The sequence below is a fragment of the Chiroxiphia lanceolata genome, chromosome 2 (assembly GCF_009829145.1).
Source record: "Chiroxiphia lanceolata isolate bChiLan1 chromosome 2, bChiLan1.pri, whole genome shotgun sequence".
Classification (NCBI taxonomy): Eukaryota; Metazoa; Chordata; class Aves; order Passeriformes; family Pipridae; genus Chiroxiphia; species Chiroxiphia lanceolata.
Genome location: NC_045638.1, coordinates 83559110 through 83575995, shown reverse-complemented (window position 1 = coordinate 83575995; position 16886 = coordinate 83559110). Strand labels below are relative to the sequence as shown.

General features: G+C 36.6%; 1 long non-coding RNA gene across 1 annotated transcript; it reads left to right on the top strand.

Moving 5' to 3' along the window:
• The first annotated feature begins 286 nt into the window (after window positions 1–286).
• LOC116783517 lies at window positions 287–15562 on the top strand. The gene is made up of 3 exons (XR_004355725.1): window positions 287–297; window positions 13214–13218; window positions 15458–15562. It is a non-coding gene; the product is annotated as an uncharacterized LOC116783517 (long non-coding RNA).
• The last annotated feature ends 1324 nt before the right edge of the window (window positions 15563–16886 follow it).

Below are 16886 nucleotides of genomic sequence, written 5' to 3'. Positions count from 1 at the left end.
ATTCTACTGTATTTAAAAAAAAAAAAAAAAAGACCATTTAGAATAGTTTACCACTGTGAGAGGCTGAAATCAATATTGTTTATATGGGCATGAATGTTATTGACTATATACTTACAATAACCTCCAGAAAGTAACTTTTATACCTTTAAACCTCTTTGCAAAGTCTGATTAAACATTTTGCAATAATTATTAAATTAATTGTAGAAGAAAGCAACACATTTGATGGTTTTTATCCTTGGGAAAAAAGTATACATTTCACCATTGACTGGATTCAAAGTGTCTGTTTTCTACAGTCTGGTATTTGCAATTGGAGAAATACCTTTTTTTTTTTTTTTTTAAGCAAAAGCTTCCCAATGAAACATAACTCAAACAGAATTAATCTGAAGACAATTAGTTTAACTCAGATTATTGTTTACAATGTCATTGATAGAGGCCAGCTCAGAAAAATGCACCCAGATGTCTTTGTTTGGATGTAGAACATTTATGTGTGCCTAAACAATTAATTACTCCATCCTCAGCAAACCAAGGTTCACAGGGAAATTAGGACCAAAAATTAATGCTCAAGAGCTCCCAGAAACAAGGTAGCTGAGGTATATTTTTCATTATTTTGTTATGTTACACATAAGTGCCCACTAGAGATCATTGTCTACATGCATAAGACATTTTCAGCAGGTCACTGCTGCAAAGAGATTTCATAGAGATATAAAGAAGAAAGTAGTTAAAATGCAGAAGAGGTTCAGAGACATGAGCTGATGAAGATTCACAGTTTGATAGTGGCAGAATTGGGGACCAGGACTCAAGTCTACTGAGTTCTTAGTCCCATGTTTTAAAGAGGGGAATATGTGATTTAGCCTTACATCCTATGTGAAGGATGTTTCAGGAGATAATTACCATTGGGAAAGATCCGAACTTGTGAGAAGTGTCTTTTGAGGGTTTTTTGAGTTTGGGTTATTTAGAAAATATTAAAGATTTCAGTGATTTCATGGCCATCTAAAAATTAAGAAGATTGATTACGTGCCATTTTGCAACTGAAATCCATTTTCCTTCAACCATACAATTCCTGTAATCTTCCTGGATTTGACTCCGGCCAGACCCATCCACTATCATTCAATAGACCTATGGATTTTCATGATCCAAGATCGCTAAAACTAAAGGAGATCATGGAGGTCATGGGAAACTAACTTAGGTGATGAATAGATTTCTTCCCCTTTTTTTATCTTTTTCTCAACCATCTCTACAACCAACAAAGTCATGACAAATATTAATTTAGCAGCAATATTTTGGACTTAAGAGCAGTAAACCTTAGGTTTAAACCTAAAGCACAAGCACATTTTTGGTATTAACAGTAGAGAAAAACCAAGTATATAGACAACTGCAGACAGATTTAGCTCAGGTTAGTCAGGGAAAACAGAGAGACAAATTAAAGATTATCCCAAAAGTGAGGTTGTGGCAGAACCCTGATCTTATTTAGTACTTAATCCAAAGAGATTTTCTTGTCTTAGTCTTTCCCAGTCTTTCTCATTTTTTTGTTTTCTGGGTAGGTTACTCTTATTTCCCTTCTGACCCATCTGTTGCAGCTGTAGCTTCACCCTTCCTCCTTCATCCCTTGAAATTTTTGTACTTGGTCTTAAAACAGAAAAGGCTATAATTCAGATTCATAAATTAAAAAGTGATAGGAATATCAGAGCATAACTTAAGGCAATAAGAAGTTTCTGGCATTCATGCTCTCTAAAGACACACACATCCAGACTTCTCTGTTGTCACCTGAGAGGGCGTAAAAGTAGTTCATAGTATTAAATATTAAGAGAGGAGTGACTCAGTTGTAGGATTCCTGGAATTCAGACTGAGTGAATCTCAGCCAAGCAAATACAAACATGACAGAACAGCAGTATCTTGAAAATAATATAATTTTACTAAAGAGCAAACAGGAGGAGATGCTATTTTCCAGTAATGTCAGAGGCAAATTTTTTAATTAACAAGACTGTGGATAAATGCAGAATATATAATTTATCCATAAGTTGTTCTGATGCGCAGTTTTGATCCTAAGAGTTTGTGTTAAAAATCATTCTCTTTCATTGTTAAAAAGTTGTGCATCCTCTACACTTTCCATTTGCAATTTTACTGTGCTGCTGAATTCAAATGTTCACCTTCACATTCTTGTCAGGTCTTAATGTGTTCAATTACAGTACAATTAAATGCTCTGTATTCATTACTTCCCAGTTTGGTCTTACATTTACTCTCTCCAATGTAATTACTCCATTGTATACATACAGTCAAATGTGCTATTCTCTGCCAGTCCAAATTTTATTAAACAAGGGTAAATGTGTGGTCAATTACACTACTACACATACAGTTGTATCTGTTCTTAAGAGAAGCTCTTGCTCCTCTACTATGTTTTCGGTGGTACAAATTACAGACTTATAAATCCCCTTTCATACTCTTTTCCATCAGTTCTCGCACTTTACCTGTTATCAGTGGCAAATAACTGACTACAGGGCAAACAAACAAGTGTAAAAAACCCCAAGATTTGGCTTAAGTCAACAAATTCAGATAGTGATAAAATTACCAGACAGAGGATTCATAGTCTTGCTGAAGTTCTTAGATTGCCAGGGTTAATTATCCAACACAATATTACTTTATCTATTTTGTAATATTCCAGTAAAACAAAAGAAAAAGTTTGGGTGAATCCCTCAACATATAGCTACTATAACTATTGTGGTTGGAAGCTGTTATCCTGTCAATCCCACATTTTAATGCTATTCAAAATTTTCTTTTGAAAATCAAGCTCCAAAGAGCAAAACCAAAGTAACTGTAAGACTAACTAAAAATCTTGAGAGTCTTTTAAAAGACCTTTTAATGTCTGACCTTTGCAGTCACATGCATGTCACAAAGCAGAGATAATTTTTTTTCATAAGAATTTCATGTTTCTGATGCAATCTCTAACTGCTGCAGAATGCAAACTCAGGGAAAAAAAATATTAGCAGTTAGATTAATCTTACTTGACTTTAGTAAGGTGTTTAGTCTAAACCAGCTAGCTGTCTAGGCATATAGTAGAGAGAAACAGGTACTTCTAGAAGGCAGTACAGCCCCTGCTAAAAACCGCAACACATTTATGGTAGGATCAGCCAGCATCTCTGGGAGGTACCTGTCCCTCTTTCTCTATTAAAGGAAGGGGACTCTAAGCCTAACTGTGTAGAAGTTACAGTCCTAGTCTAAAACTAGACACAACGAATCCGACATGCAAACAAGACTATTCAATGATAAATTGATGTAATAAAAGATTTTATGCTGAAAAAAGAATTGATTGTAATAATTTTGCTTTTTATACCACATTCTCGGAGAATGAATAAACATTTATGTTATTTCTTGCCTTTTCTTAAACTTACTTGGCAGAGTACTGTCACACTTTGCCAGAGTGTGACAGAATAGAGACATGACTTTAGCTTCTAGAGTACCTAACCATATTCAAGTGAAATTTTCTAAAATAAACAATACAATACAAAGAGATAAAACCTAATTTATAAATAGCCTGTATCAAGTTGAAATATCATCTAATGAATTTCATCCTAAAGTAAGTTCATATTGTCAGGTTTAACGACCTTTCATAAACTGGATTTATTCTCAGTGGACTAAATGATCCTTTCAATTAATTTTCATGAATGGTGTTTGCTGTGATGTAAATGAAAAGAGAATCTTTCTTCAAATGCCTAGAGGCCTTTATTGGGAGTTTGCTGATGATACATACAAGGATACTAAAACAATGTTATCTTCATCTAAACGTAGCCTTAAAATTAGATAGCAGTTAAGATATGTCCTTTTTATTCTGCTGATTAAGAAAATGGAATACATTTATTGCACGAAAGGATGCAGATTAAAAGTCAATGAGATTTTATTGCATCATGGATAATAATTTCCCGTTGTTTTACCATTATTTCTTCATTTCGGAAAAGATGAGGATTCAAATAATTTTATCAGCTTAATGGTTTTATGTTCCACATATAATGCAAGAAATTGGGGTAAACACAAGACTTTTAATCATGAACCTTTTATTTCTAAATTAATTTTCTTTAAAAATTATGATCTATAAATACATAGGATGTATAATATGTATTTATATTTATAATATTGGTATATATATTTCAACATAGATACGCCATTAATAGACCTCACCACTGATATCACAGCAGTAGATGAAAGTTGCTTGAAAGCTATATAGCATGAAAGTTGCTTGAAAGTTGTACAGCTTGAATGTTGTTGTACAGTTTGAAAACTTCTCCCATTTTTTATTTTTCAGCATCCAAGAAGAAGTACATGCTATATATAATATAATGGAAATAAAGTAATAGCCAAGAAAAGACTAGTTAAAAAGATGTAATGAAATGTAATAGGTCATGTAAATCCAGAACGTTGCTCTGGTAATTGCAGGATAAATGTGTAAAGTTATATGATTTTAAAATTATAGCTACCAGTGAGTACTTTGGGGTTAGGAAGAAATTTCCCTTGTATAGATCTGATTTATCTTCGTATTCAAGGTACCTGAACTAGACATCAACTCAAGATAAAATATGGGAGATAAGTAGTAACGTTAGCCACAGTGTCATTTCACATGTTGTAGTAAGACCCCAAATTTTGTTCCACTCAGAGTCTTTTAGTCACCTATAAGTGATTGTGAAAAGCTTTTAAGACACTAATGTATATTTCCTTCTACCTTCCTTAGCCAGCTTAAGCTTCTGACATGAAAAAATCTAATTTATATTTCCCTAATTAAGCTACATTCATTGCAACTTATATTGTAATTGTTCTTCTCTAGAGGTGCCAGTAATATTTTACAATATAAAAATCAATGCACATCAATCCAAAAGAAAATCCATGACTTGTGACTGTCCTAGTTTTCCATACTCATTTATTTTAAAAGTTTTTCTCATCATAATCTTTCTTGCCTTTCTAGCTTCATATTCATATCTATAACAAGTGACCATCCATGTCTATATAAAATTCTTTTTCTGGTTCCAGAAGGAAGTCTTTAAATAAAATGAAACTGTTACTGAAGTTCTATTTTTCAGTATTTAACTCTTCTGTAGAATAAAAAAGTCTTCCAAGAACATCAGAAGCCAGTTAAGCATTATCCATTTTGAACAAAGAACGTAAAAAATATTATAATTAACTTTCATTTACGCAGTATTATTTAACTTCTAATTTCCTTTATTTCAAAATAATACTTTCGCAGTAGAAGAACAAAGGATCTCCCAAATCAATGCCACAGCTGCAATGATAGCAAGAACAATATATGAATTGAAGAGGAAAGTATCTTCAATATTTCTTTTTTTTTTTTCACATGGATTCTGTTAAATGCATTAGTTTCTTAAAGTTTCACAAAGCATGACTTACAAAAATGCTTACATACATTTTTTCCAAATAGCCTGGCAAATGAGGCTACCTTTCTGCTGTAACAATTTACAGTTAAAAGATCAAAATGTTCACAGTCCATTTCGTCTTGACAACACTGCCCTAATAATACAGCATTTCATACCACTTGATTTCCTTGCTTCACAGCTCGAGGGTTTCCTTTGTGACAATCGCTTTTTAGTATCACAGTTTTTGGCACAAAATACTCAAGATATGGAAAATTACTTCTCCAGTGACAAATAACATATCCAGGCTCAGGAATTGTATCTACCAGATCCTATTGTAGAATGTCTGATTAACATTTCCTATCAGCTTTCCTGTTTTCCAGCATAATGTACATTGGAAAAACTGGTGAGAACACAGTGAAATACAGGAAACCACCATGATTCTGCTTGCTTTGAACCAAGATCTACGCATGCACCGCTTTGTGAAATACTAGGGGATTTGGCTAACCTCGATGTAGCTTTCTTTGTGTTTGTATATGACTCACAGTAAGTTGGATTCCGAGTCTGTGGAAAGCAGCAGGTCCATCCAGCCAGATAATTCATCCTGGCTAAGTACTTAAGGACACTGGTTTCGGAGGGAGTTGGACATGTTTTAACAGTTAATCTTATTTCCTCCCTCAAAAAAAGTCTCAGTTCCACATCCAGAACTTGTCATTCATTTCCAATTTAATGAAAAAATTAAAGATCTGTTTAAGTACAAAGACACTGCAAGGAAAAAACCACAAATACATGTCTGGGATGGAAATGAAAAGCAATGGGAGCATTTCCTCCTGTGAGGACAGGCTGAGAGAGGCTGGGCTGTTCTGCCTGGAAAAGGGAGAGCTCCAGGAGACCAAATAACACCTTCTGTACTTAAAGGGAGCTACCAGAAAGCTAGAGGGGGACTTTTCACAAGGGCATGTAGTGATAGGAGAGTAAGGAATGGCTTTAATCTGAAAGATTAGTAGGTTTACATTGGATATTAGGAAGAAATTCTTCACTGTGAGGGTGTGAGTCACTGGAATGGGTTGCCCAGAAAAACTGTGAGTGTCACATCCTTGGAAGTGTTCAAAGACAGGTTGGATGGAGCTTTGAGCAACCTTATCTAGCAAAAGTGTCCTTGAACATGACAGGGAGGCTGGAACTGGGTGTCTTTTATGTCCCTTCCAACACAAACCATTCTATGATTATTCTGTGATGCTTTGTACTTTGTGCTGCAATGGGCTGCTCATTACATCTCATACAATCATACCTTTTAATGCAAATCACTACAATATCAAAATATCTCTCACTTCTTAGTCAATGAAGCTTAGATATGTAGCTCAGGACATCTGGAAAAATTGGATTAGCAGAAATTACTCCTATCTCAGGTGCAGTACAGCACACTTCAGGTGTGCTGCTGAATGGAGTGAGCTGCTAACATGGTACCAGGTGAGTTAAATGTCCATTCATCAGAGAAATAACAGGAGTTTCTCAGAAGCCTCTGGTTTGCTTCCAGGCAAGTCTATGGGTTTAGTTTAACAGGAGTGTGGTGGTTTGGGCTAGGCCTTCCTTGGTGACCAGTTTGTAACCAAGGAAGGGTCCAGATTTACCCAGTATTCCCTACGATTTTTACGTAAGCCAGATTATAAGAAGAAAGGAGGAGAGGCCTTCGCTCTTTCCTTCCGGCGGCTTGGAGGTGCAGGTTCCCTGCTGTTGAGTCTGTCGGGTTGGGGAGCGAGGCCTGGTAGGGCCTTGTCGACCTTGGGAGGCGGAGGTTGCCGGCGATCGTACCGGAGCGACTCTCGGTTGTCCCAAGGAGAGTGGTGGGATATATTTTCTTTGCTAACTCTTAGTTACTAGATCTCGGGCTACTGATTGGGATATATATATATATATATATATTTTATTTTGGTTTTGTTCCCTTTCCCTTCCCCCTTCCCCTTCCCTTGTGAAATTCTATATATTTTTAAATTGTATAAGGAGTTTCCAAAATCCTGACATAGACATGGAGGAGAGTTGTAAGGAATTCGGGTTTTCCCATTTCTAAATTTCATTGCACTTAAAATGGCACTGCTGGAGGAAGCAGTGCCTTGCGTTTTGTGGTTATTCCTGGTCAGAAGGGGCTCGCCCAAAGAAGCAACCTAAAAGAGCTGCTTCCTAACATTTTGAGGTGTCCATATAGAATTTTAGCACTAAAGACATGAGTTAAAACTGTTGTTCCTGGTGTAATCACTCCATGGCTGTGCAAAAGGACTAGACTGACAGCAAGGACTTGTACAAATTGCTTGTACTGTAAATTCTGTATTATCTGTGCATGATCAGGATAAGGAGATTGAGTGCACCTCAGATCCAGTATTCACTTTTGGGCCCCTGACAACAAGACAGACATGGAGCTGCTGGAGCATGTCCAGAGAAGAGCAATGACCTGGTGAAGAATCTGGAGCACAAGACTGATGAGGAGTAGCTGAGGTAGATGAGGGTGTTTAGTCCAGAGAAAAGGAGGCTCAGGGGGGGAACCTTATCACTCTCTACAACTACCTGAAAGGAGGTTGTTGTGAGGTGGGTGTTGGTCTCTTCTCCCAAGTAACAAGCAATATGACAAGAGGCAGTAGCCTCAAGTTGTGCCAGGGGAGGTTTACATTGTACATTAGGAAGAAAATTATTCAGGAAAAGGGTTGTCAGGCATTGGAACAGACTACCCAGACTAGTGGTTGAGTCACCATCCCTGGAGGTATTCAAAGGATAATGATGTGGTTCTCAGGGGCATGATTTAGTGATGGCTTTTTCAGTGCTGGTTTATAGGTTGAACTTGATGACCTTAAAGATATTTTTCAACCTAAATAACTGCATGGGTGTCTAAGTAGGTTCTGAAGTCTGCCACTGAAAACCATCCATCTATTTATGAGAAACACATAATCAGGACTAGACTTTGAGCTGTGAAACTCTTGGCAGGGAAGAGCTTTAACAAGCAGGACAAGCCTTGTTCACAAGCACAAACTCAAAATGTGTTTTTCCTTAACTTGAAGTACTGGCAATAGAAAACTCACCAGGAGCTGGGAAAGGCACATCTATAGTAGAATCTCACCCCTTATCTCAAATGTTGCTAATGCAATGTTCTAGGCCTAGCAGGAAAAGACTCTGTCAATGCAGGTAGCTCTAACAGTCCCTTAAAAATATGTTTTGATGTGGAAGGTATCTCAGGATAGCCTTAAATTATACTACTGTGCAACTTGGAAGTCATGTTCTGAAAGATTGCCTGGAACCACTAAAGCTTTCTCAACTGTGAGATTTGTGCTATACCTCTCAGACATCTCAATTGTGATATTTAAGAAGAAGCTAATAGAAAAAGACAGTTGTGTTTTGTTTTGTTTTCTTTTTTGGTGGTTTTTTTTTAGACCTTTTCTGCAATAAAATGGGGGATAATACAAAGCCAATGTGTCATCACTCATCAGTCTCAGTTTGGTCCACAGATCATCCATATACCTAATTTCATGAACCAGGGATGCCCTGGTTCAGATATACATTATATTATATGAAAAGTTAATATTTTTTTTCCAAAAAGCATTGCATATAATGCTGCGTTTCTTTGCATCATAGCACCTAGACTATTTTTATCACATCATTATTCATGACAAATGTGAAATAAATAACTATTACTGTTCCCTGCTTCATAGAGCTGGTGTGTTGTGCTTGATTGTGATTACAGCTCAGATAATTTGAACCAGAGATAAATATTGGGAAGGCTGTGGTGGTTTAAAGCTACAGTTAACAAAATGTCTGTTACAAACAGAGATATAATTCTATTGAGTCAGGGAATTGTAAAATAATCTCAAGTGGAAACTTTCCTACAAAATTATGTTCCTGTTAGGCCTCATGTATGCTCACCTACACTTTATTTTTCCCTCTCTTTTTGCAGAGGTTTTTTTTACTGCTGGGGTCTACTGTACCAAGGGACCAAACTATAAATAGTTTGGTCCATATTTCTACTACCAAACAAAGCGTAAAGGAAATACAAATCCAGGTGATTAAGAGGGGAAGGGGATTTATGCATACAAACACAGTAGTCCTGTTTCTGACATCATGCATACCATGACAAACTGGGGAAACTTCAGTGCCTTAGAAGAGTTATTCTAGATTTGCATTTGAATAAATAGACAGAAAAGTGAGCCTGGTAAATCAGTCTGACTCATTCTAATCCAGGAGATCCTGGCTTTTAACTATGTGTTGAAGCTATCAATACATGGCAACTCACCAGTCAGCTTTTTCTTTTTTTAAGAAAAAACAAACCATCAAAAGAAACACTATTAAGATTTAAAAAATTCTGATTTCCAAATATACATACGGCTATTTATTTTTAGAATATAATGAAACTGTAGTTCACACTTCTGTATAAAGGAGATCTCAAGAATTAAGCTACTTTTAAATAAACTACATGAATAAATTACACATAAATTTCAGCAGACATTTGCACTACAGTGTCTCAAAAGCAAAGCTTCAGATGATTTAATAGTTCAGCTGTATTTGTCAACTACTACTTTGCTGAGCAAGTCTGCATTTCAAGCCCCAGTGATCAGGAGTATGATCATAAGAAAAGAGTTTATGTCTTTCTCTACTTACTATCATAAGATTAACTGTGGATAGATAATAGAGATTACACAGTATATTTTGCTATCAGCATTTCTGCTTTCCAGGGTCATCTTTATCATTCTAAAGAGATACCACAATGGAGATGCAGCACTATATCTACAGGAAAGAATACAAATCACAGTTGATCAATGGGTCACATCAGCTGTTTGGGTATTGATGGAAGCTCCAGCAATTCAGAAGCTTTAAAAGTATATCCATAAGGTCAAAACACAATTTATTACTTTTTTATGCAGTGGTGTTGGTGGGAAATGCCATTTCTACCATTCTGATTTACTTCTTTAGTGGGCATGTCTTAATGCCGAAAATTAGTTGCTGTTGTTGCTGAAGCTTCTGCTAAAGCTTCCCTATAAAAATGCACTCAATCAGAAAGCTGCAGTGTTTCATCTGCTTTCAGCCTTTAATAGAGTGGAGGAATTCATTAAGTCATCTGAAAGCAATTTTCAATTATGAAAATACAATTTAAATAAGGGGAAGAGGAGTCTTTGAAGATGACAAAAGTGGGAAGTGATTGACACACTCTGTTGTCAGCTGGAATCAATTTCACACTTGGGGAAAAATACCTTCACTCGGGAAAGATCATCCATCAGCAGGGGGGAAACGGCAGGAAACCAGGAAAGGACAGAGAAAGTAAATCCCTTCTTAAGCAAAATATTCAGCAGCCTGAACACCCTTCACCTTGACAAAATGAAATGTCTTTAATATAAGTACCGAACCTCATAGCATGGGCACTTAAGGAAAAAACTAACGAATTACGGGATTATAGCTATCTGCCCAAATTTGGGTCTTATTCAGGCACAATGCCATTTGGCTTCACAAACTGCTTTGTCTCAGCAAGCACCCCAAAGTATCCCCAAAGGTTGTTATAGCTGCTGAATAACACAATAATGACATAAGTAATGTTAATGCTTAAACATGCAAAGTCTCAAACTATGCTTTGCAATCTCGTGTGGGTCTCAGAATCAGCTATTCTTTCCCCACAGAGTCAGTGGCTCCTGTGGTGCCAGTTCTTTCTATCCCCTAGTTAAAGACACGATTAGAAATACTGCTATTTGATTCCTTGATATGTTGTACATGTTTTGCACTGTTGCCAAACTGCTGTGGGCTATTAGTAAATAGGAAATATTCCTTAAGAAATAGTTAAGAAAAGCTGTGGTGATAAGTTTGTGCTGCATCAAATGAGAGGACAGTTTCTAGTAAAAATCAGTATAGGTTTGAAATATCAAAAAGCCCTGAAGTCAGTTTGCAGAGGCAGTGACTGACAATAACAGGTTCAAAAAGCATGATTTCATTTCAAGTAAATACTGTGGAGTCGTGCATAGGAAAAATGACTGATAGCTAGAGCAAGCAGATTACACACATGGGTAGAGGGGGAACATTCCCTTGATAGTACTGCTAACATATCATTCCCTCCTCTGTTTTACCTTGGCTTATCCATCTCTTTCAAGCAGAGGCTGTTGTAAGTGGCAAACCTGCTCACATATATGATCATGCATCAAGGCACAATAATAATTTCGAAGAATCCTTTCAGTGATTTTAACTACCCTAATGTGGGGAAATCAGAACTGCTAAAAATACAATTGTACTGATTATAACAATTATTTAAGAGCACTGAGATCTGCAGGAGTTCTTGGGAGACTCAGGTACTGGGAAGAATTAATACATTAAAATCCATGTTGCTTTGAAGGTATATAAATGGAATAGAGGGAACTTAACAGTGGAGTTAGTAATGGGAAATCAAAATAGTTGGAGCAATCCCTATTCCTTCCTCTGTTGTCTCTTCTCAAAACAGCCCAGGTCACATCTCTGGTGCCTGGTGCTTGGCCTGATACATTTTGTGTGACTATGCTTGTTTTCAACATAGGCTAGAAATGTGGGCTGGTTAATATTTATTTATCTCTGTTTTCTTATTTATTTATCTCAGTCAGCATCATTCAAAGCTGTGCTTAAACCCTGTGACATGAAGTTGTCTTGTCAGTGAAGAATTTAGCTTGAAGGAAACCATTACAAGAACTGGATTTTCCTCTGGTACCCACAGCTCTTCTTTGGGCCAGAGGCAATTCTGCAATTGCTCAATTTTTGGTGTTTTTTTGAGATTGGTATTTTTGTATTTGTCCAGAATACTACCTAAAAAAACTACTTACATGAGTTTCTTAATGTGATGGTATTGTGAATACATGCTGAATGCAGAAGGGCCTGCGATAAGGACATGTGAAGCCACACACTTTGCTGGGATAATGCTGGAAGAGTGGGTCCATCAGCAGAAATGAATTACAGCCTGCCCCAGTGCAGAGAGAACAGACTCTGGACTACAAAAGGAAGCTCTTGGCTCCCACAAAATAAGTGATATTTAGGTCCTCAAATAACTTTAAAAATATCACCTAAATTGTCCCAAAAAAAAAGGAATTTGGATGCTTTTGAAGAACTGTCATCATGAGCTTAAAATCCCATTTCAGTTTCTGCAGCTGTTATGAGTGATTTATACAAGAAATGTCACTGCTTTAGGGAGTGTTTTCAAGTAAAGAGGCTGCCTACTGCAATAGACTTTTGCAAAGATGAACTTCAAATATAAATCCTTATAATAGAGGGGTTAAGTATTTATATAAATTCTTTCTCAGATGTCTAGGTGGTTAATAAATCTAACCCTGCAGTATTAACATCAGAGGGTATTGATCCTTCTACTTTGGAGGCTATACATTTGCATTGATTTCCCTTTTTTGACTTTTTTGTTTGTGTGCTTGTGACTCTGGCTAGGTGGGTTTGTTTGACCATCATTAAGCAGTTTCCAAATAAAAATTTGAATACAAAGTCTGTCCAAGACACATAATGTTTTCGTTTTAGAATATTAATTAGATCCTACAAATTGTTTTTTTCTTTCAGTTAAGAAAATCCCCTGGCATGAATTTATTAACAAATTGTATTTCTTTCTTACTTGTCTGTTATACATAACTGTGAAAAATTGTAGTAGAAGCATCTGGCTTACTAAAAGGTATAATCAGTATACCATACCTAATCAGTATACCATACCTTTCAGTCCTTTTTTAACCTTGATAAACATGTGCTACATGATGATAAGTCTTTCTGGGAAATAATGGATCAATTAGACTTTTTTCTTTCCTGATTGAGACACGTTTATATGTACGATATAGTTTCTGGGAATGATTATCACAGCACTGAAAGTTATGCCACTTATGCAGATGATGTACTGCTCCAATCCTAAGCATTGCCATTGTGCCATGTAGCTCCAGGCTCATATAAATGACTTTAAAATCATAAAATCACTGTTCTGGTGTGTTACAGGCACTAAAATGAGACCCTAGTGGTTTCCATGCAAATCATCTCTTGTGAGAGATCTGTCAGTGTCAAAGTTAAGTCTGTTGAATTCAATGTCCTCCAAATGAAAGTTTCATTAAATACATTTTATTACACATAATGGCCTATTTTACAAGTGCCTAATCTAAAGATATAAGGAGTACTAAGTTATAAGAAAATATTTCTGGTCATAAACAGCCTGCTGATACCACATTTTCTAATATATTCATTTATACGGAAATCTAGAGTTAAAAGTTCTGTTCCCTTGTCATACAATTGATTGCATTTTTAATAGTCTGTCATTTTTACAAACAGAGACCTGCCATTGCCTCAAGAGGAGCTCTTTTCACCCTGTACAAGCAAAGAGGATTTAGAAGATTCAACACACAGAAAAGAACAAAAATTTACAATGATGCAGATTTTGTGTTAAGAAGTGTGGTTAAGAGTGCTCCAGGATAAGAAGGTGAGATTTATGAGATGAGATTACAGATGTTTCCCCCCCCATCTCCACTGGTAATCGGCTGTACCATATTCTGAAGTATATTTAACACCAAGCTGTACAAACTGGCTTATTTATGTTGGGTTCATGTAGGTGGATTACAGTCAACTACAGGTAACATGAACTGTGACTGACATTTATGGTATATAATTAAGGAACACATTGAAGAATTACCTTGTGTTGCTAAGAGGCTGTGTGCTGTCTCACTCAACCTTCCCTCTCACATTAAACAATGAATACAAGCACTGTTTCTCTATCACTATTTCCCTTTGGAACGTGATTAACTTCCACAGCATAAGATGTTACTCAAAATCTTCTGACTACTTGTCACCTTCAAACAGCCCTTTTGGTTATAATATGTTATATGTCCACATAAATTTTTATCTAATCTCAAAGGTTTTCCAGGCTTTGTAAGGGGTTCTCCACCCTATCAGTTGTCAGTATACCTTAATTGTCACCCTGTATGAAGTTTCTCATCTTTTTTCTCTGCCATATCCTTCAGTTCAGGGAAGCTCTCCTCGCACACCTTTTTTCTTGTTTCCTAGACTCCACACTGAGTGGCTGATCCCAAGAAGGTCCTTTGCAAATACCTTTCACGATGATTTTTGGTTGTTCCTATCCCCAGGATTACCTTCCCATAACATGGATCCTGTGTGGTTTCATTTGTTTGGTTTAGAGGAAGCTATCCCTGGCATCTATTAGATGATACCCCAGCTCTCTTACAGGACCAATCAACTCAATAGGAGGAAATCACTGATCTTGTGACAGAGAGAGAATGTAGAAGAGAAGATCAATAAGAATACATCAACACAAATTTTAAAATCACTGACTGCTAAGATTCACACATGTTATTTATATTGGCTGGATATCTAATATGCAAAACAACTTCTTGGATTCAATTCTGTTTGAAATGATGTGTCCTTTGATATCCTGAAGGCCAAACTAATGATCTAATGATTGAGTCAGGTCTTAAAATATATTTAAAGAGACATTTGACCTCATGAAACAGTCTGTAGTTTTCAGATGATGCTTTTTTATTTGTATATATATATATAGACACACGTATAATCACATTTGTATAATACCATCAATTTTATTTCCATTTTATATATTGTATACCCCAAGTTTGACCTCAAAGAACAAGCTGAAAATAATATGTCTACCCACTTGTTCTCCTAGTTGCTGTAGCTTGTATTGCAGCTCTACCCTTGTGTCCACATTAGTAACTGAGATCATAAAAGATATCTCAGTTCTGGGAGACACAGAGGGCTCATTAGCTAAAAGACCATTTACATGTCTGGCGACATCCATTTATTTTAACAGCTTTACCTATTGCTCACTTAAATGAAGTAAAGAACATAAAAAAAAATAAAAATCAGTGGCACTTGTTTGTAGAAAAAAGGTTCTCACCCTGCACCATTTACGGCAAATGAATCCACAGGAGACAGACTTTGTCCAGGAAGAACTCTCTTGTAACTTTATTACTCCATTTCTATATACAGACTCTCTACCGACCCCAGGTCCGAGGTCTCCAGCCAGCAAGATGTTTTCTTATCTCCCCACACACCACACCCACCCATGTGACTGCTTCCAGCCACAGACAACAATTATGCTTCAAACGGCTTTTCAGCTTGACCTTGTGATTCTTTTCACACACACGCTAATCTTAGCTCTGGCTAGCTCAGGACTACAATATTTTAGCTTTAGTATTTTCTTCTTCTTTTATCATCCAGGTGGTTGGTGTTGTCCATCCAGCTGTCCCTACACTTGTTCTGTAAAGAAATCCTGCCTAGGTCAGCAAGAAGTACAGTAGGAATCAACTTTGTAGTTTGTCCTCTGGTCCCAAAATAATTCAAAAGCAAATGCCTCTCACTGATTTCCAAGGGTATACAGTGCAGCTATTCCCTCATTCAATAAATTCAAAAAGAGTACTAACATAAAACTTTACTGTGATTGTAATTAATGGCCCTTCGTATTTCACCATCTCATTCAATCAATTATATTATTATAGCAATGTAAGCATTATCTTTTATGAGCAACATTTATTAAATACAAATTAAAGTAGCACAGTAAATCTTATCTGCTCACCTTTCCTATGGTTACGTTTACACTGATATGTGAAAATGTCGAAAGCTGTTTTGTATCAGCATTTTGTGCTTTTGAAATTTTAATGAGAAAATAATCATTTCTTGAAGCCATATTCTTAAGAGGAAACACATGCACAAAACCAGACTGTTGTAGAGAAATTGGAGACTACAGACAAATCCACCTGGCAGGCAGAAAGAAGCTGGCTGAACAAACATACTGGATCATATGAGTTTGCAGAGCAGTTCACATGCACCAAGTGTTTTTTGGAATCTGTACATGTACACAATGTCATCCTGCCACTGGCTGCTACACAGCTGAGTCTTAAGCCCATTATTTCTTCAAAATTCCACCTTCTAGTTCACCCTTTGTGTTCCTATGCCTACACGTAACACTAGGTCTGCATGACTCTTGATCTGTGGGGACTGTGTACCATCGTCACACATTTCCTTAAGTCAACACATGAGGACAGCAATATTTCAAATGCAACCTTTTTGTTCAGGTTGGCATTACATACTGTTCAGCTCTTAAAATGTAGCTCCAAAACCGGTGCTATGGGAATCCACATTTATCATCTCTTGATGGCTTCCATATCTAATGAGATCAAATGGTTGTTGTAAATGCCAATTCCACAAACTTCGCCTGGACACCAAAAGTCAAGCACTTTTTTTTTTCTAGCTCATGCATTATGATCTAAGCTACAAATTATTAGTTTTCTTCGTAATTCTCTCAAAGGTAAGAACTTGAAGGTGTGCCCACAACTGCTGAGCCCGTCTTCTAGTGTTGACTGGACAGGGTATCATGCAACCTTTTCCATAAATGGATTTTCCAGAATCCCACTGCTATGATCAGTAGAAGTATTTCGGAAAGAATTCCAGCCAAAATGTATTTATGACCAGGTTAAAACAATTTTTTCTTGTGTTAACCTTGTCCTCTGCTTCATATAAGCATTTCATTTTCCAGGTGTTAAGCAG